Below are 4,584 nucleotides of genomic sequence, written 5' to 3'. Positions count from 1 at the left end.
GACTGGTGTCCTGTTGCTCTGACCCCCATCATCAGCAAATGCTTTGAGAGACTAATCAGAGATTACATCTGCTCTGTGCTGCCTCTCTCTCTAGACCCATTGCAGTTTGCTTACCGCAACAACCGTTCCACTGATGATGCCATTGCATCTACAATACACACTGCTCTATCCCACCTGGAAAAAAGAACACTTATGTGAGAATGTTGTTTGTAGACTACAGCTCAGCATTCAATACCATAGTGCCCTCCAAGCTTGATGAGAAACTCTGGGCTCTGGGCTTAAACAGCTTGCTGTGCAGCTGGATCCTGGACTTCCTGTCAAGCAGATGCCAGGTGGTTACAATAGGCAGCAACATCTCCTCATCACTGACCCTTAACACTGGAGCCCCACAGGGCTGTGTTCTCAGCCCACTCTTGTATTCCTTGTACACAAATGACTGTGTGGCAACACATAGCTCCAATGCCATCATTAAGTTTGCTGATGATACGACGGTGGTAGGTCTGATCACTGACAATGATGAAACAGCCTACAGAGAGGAGGTGCACACTCTGACACACTGGTGTCAGGAGCACAACCTCTCCCTCAACGTCAGTAAGACAAAGGAGCTTGTGGTGGACTTCAGGAGAAGAGATAGAGAACACAGTCCCATCACCATCAATGGAGCACCAGTGGAGAGAGTCAGCAGCTTCAAGTTCCTGGGTGTCCACATCACTGAGGAACTCACATGGTCCATCCACACTGAAGTCGTTGTGAAGAAGGCTCATCAGCGCCCCTTCTTCCTGAGACGGCTGAGGAAGTTTGGAATGAACCGCCACATCCTCTCACAGTTCTACACCTGCACTGTAGAGAGCATCCTGACTGGCTGCATCTCCACCTGGTACGGCAATAGCACAGCCCACAACCGCAAAGAACTGCAAAGGGTGGTGCGAACTGCCAGACACATCATCGGAGGTGAGCTTCCCTCCCTCCAGGACATATATACCAGGCGGTGTGTGAAAAAAGCTCGGAGGATCATCAGAGACTCCAGCCACCCGAGCCATGGGCTGTTCTCACTGCTACCATCAGGCAGGCGGTATCGCAGCATCAGGACCCGCACCAGCCGACTCCATGATAGCTTCTTTCCCCAAGCAATCAGACTTTTGAACTCTTGATCTCCCACGATCAAAATACATCAGCACTGCACTTTATTACTCTTACTCTTATATCTCACACTGGACTGTCATAAATTATATTATTATTATATTATATTCTCTCTTAACAACTTACTATCAACCGACAGCTTGAATGTCAATACAGTACAATACAACCTACTGTACATTCTATATATACTTTTATTATTGAATAATGTGTAACTATATTGTGTGTATTGTATACTGTACAGTGTATGTTATTATCTGTATATTGTGTTGTGTGTAATTATGTGTACATCAGACTTTAAATTGTGCTGTGTTAATTTGATGTTGTTGTAAATTGGTATATGTCTCATCACTGTCACGACTGCTATGTTGATCAGAACTGCACCCAAGAATTTCACATACCATTGATTTGATTTGATTTGGTGTGACAATAAAAGTGATTTGATTTGATTTGACATACAGGCAACAAAATTATATCCCGTAAAGCCTGAAGCATGGTTGGAAGGCTGGCACCGGGATGTCTACACCCAAAAGGCGCCATTTCCAGTAAAAGTCAAAGAACTCTGCGAGAATCAACGTCATAGAACTCTCTCACAAAAGCTGAAATCTACACTTGAATATCACCACATGTGATAAATTGCAAATCACCTTTGCGTTGTTTTACAAAGCTGAAATCTTCACCTGAATATCACCACAGTGTGATAAATTGCAAATCACCTTGCTACCCCTCTTCTCTCTCCCCCTTCTCCCCTTCAACAGCTCTGGACCAACACAAAGACACAAGATTTATATGTAAAATATAACAAATACCATGAAAACAAAGAATGCAACTGTATGTGTTTGATATCATTTAAGAGGTCTCTGTGTGACTAGTAAAGTGGTCTCTTTCCCATGTTGATAAAACTAATGGTAACAAAGTTATAAGGTCTTTGCCAAATACTGCATAATTCTGGACGTCTATCCCCCCTTGACCTACAGTTTAAATGATCTCCTGTATGTTAACAAGGTTAAACCCCAGGAAGTCAAGAACCCATTCACCCCCAAATTCTCATTGTTCAAAGGATAATACCATTTGGTACACAATGTTTATTCTGTCTGGGTATTTAAGGAAAGTTGGCAAGAAGCTCGGGGAATCTGTAGACAGATCTCCCACACGATCACTGTGTGTAGTATTCATAGCCAGGTAAAAATTCTTAAATTCCTTGATCTCTGAATTGTTGATATTGTATGTGATTGGCTAATGATTTTATTCTTTGAATTGGATTTTGAATTATGTTTTTGTTACCTGGTTAATAAATTGTTATGTTTAAAATTATTCTAATTTACCTTGTGTTATTAAATCTAGTAGATTACGTTAAATCCATAACACCACAAATCTACGCTCAGGTTAGTAACGGACTAAAATACAGCTTCGGTGGAGCAGAGGGGCACACCGACTGATGTTTTAGAGCTCCAACTAACACATTGGCATTAGTCATGTATACTTAGACTGTAGAGGCTAATAATGGGTTAGAACAACAAGGTGTTGTCAGACCAATCTAAATAGGGGTGAGCCTCAACCTCTGATTATTGTAATATTATTTTAACTAAGTGTACATGGGAAACCATGGCATGATTATACAAAGTTACCATTAGAAGAAGTTAAGTTGGTCAGCTTAGTTCTATGGTAATGGTCATGACCTTTGGTTAGAAATAGTCTTACCTTAATTAAGTGTGTTCAGATCTGTGGGGACTAGATAATATATTCTAGAATGAGCAAAGTGGAGTATGGCCATCTAGGATATTAGTCACTCACCTCTATCTAATGACCAAGACTGACGAATTTGTGATTATGAGATCGTATACCCGGCCGGTGCAAGACTCAAAGTGTTGTAGGAATCCGGATGACGAGTGTAGAATGTAAAGTGTTAAATAGAATAATCAAACATTCACCTAAATTTAATGATTAACAAACATCATTTAAACCTTTTTTCATTATTGGAGTCAGATGAAATAAAGAAGTAATACATATAAGGAAATGTATTTAATTTAATCTTGTAGTGTTGCGTAAAAGGAAAAACAGTAACACGCAGATATCCTTCTACCGCGCCATTGGCTGCCGTCCTTGGACCAGTGGGCGGACCTTACAATGGTTACCATATTAATCACCTTTTACTGATTCACGTAGACAATTCTGTGATGTGAAAAATGAATTTCAAATGTATTCTATGTTTTCTCTCAATTAAAATGTGGTAAAAAAAAAGAAAAAGAAAAAAAACTTGTATAATAATTATACAAGAATTAAAATAATAATAATAATAATTTAACCCTAGAAAGCAAATGTGGGTCAAAAATGACCCAGCGTCTAGTTTTTGAGACATACTTTTAACGTGAAATGATCTTTTGGTCTGCCACTCCAAGTATTCCTCTTTTTTTATTATTATTATAATTTTGTTGAATATTTTTTTAAATTAAAAGAGAATTTGCATCAGTACCCCTAGAATGCATATGTGGATCCCATTCAACCCATATATTTTTTTTTTAAGTGTCCATTTGTTATATAATTAAATAATTGTTAAATACCATGTTCACATTTATATGTACAGTATGTGTAGTGTGCAAGCATAGAAAGTTGTCATTCAGCCATTACAGGGACAGTCCTCATGGAGCAACCTGACGTAAGATGCCTAGTTCACAGCAAGGGCTCAATGGTCTGGACCAATTCTTAGTTTATTTGAACCTTTTCTATTTTCAGTACGCTTCACTGCTTCGAACAACAAATATAGCTACACAGAGTTATATAGAAATATAGCGTTATACGGAAAGGTAGAGTAAAACATTTTATCATTTTACAAGTTTATATCAATGTTAGTTTTTTTTTACATTTTACCCTAGTCCATTGTACTTACGTTATATGTTTTTGTGTGGATAGAGTTGTTGAAACATTTCATGTTTTACCACCAAGCTATACAGGCTTTTTTACACTGTCAACCAAAACTCCAACTCCATTTTCAATGTGTCTGATATTGAATACAAATATATCAGTTACTATTAAATATATCATTAGTAAAGAATAAGTATCTAGATTTCAACCTGGGTCTTTTTTGACCCACACATGTATTTAGGGGGGTGAATTTACATATGCATGCTAGGGTCAAAACATTTTTGAATAGCAAAATAGAAGTACAGCTACTGTAGGCCTATAACACTGCAGAACACTGCTGTCCCTGCTTGACATGCCAACTGTAGTTAATTATTCTTCTGGGGACTGTAAATATATGTGGGCTGAGTTGGGAAACATTGTTCTAAGGATGGCAAACATCCCACTGGACAATGCAAACATCACAAGGCATTTGCTTTGTGTTCCCTTGCTCTCATATCTTTATGTGTGGGTGAGGAGTTGAGTGCTATTTTAAAATTTAGAAAGGACAAAGATTTCTCTGTGCTGGTTTATTGTCAAAAAAGGCTA

This window comes from Myxocyprinus asiaticus, unplaced genomic scaffold, assembly GCF_019703515.2.
Source record: "Myxocyprinus asiaticus isolate MX2 ecotype Aquarium Trade unplaced genomic scaffold, UBuf_Myxa_2 HiC_scaffold_89, whole genome shotgun sequence".
Taxonomy (NCBI): Eukaryota; Metazoa; Chordata; class Actinopteri; order Cypriniformes; family Catostomidae; genus Myxocyprinus; species Myxocyprinus asiaticus.
This window is presented reverse-complemented; position numbering follows the sequence as displayed.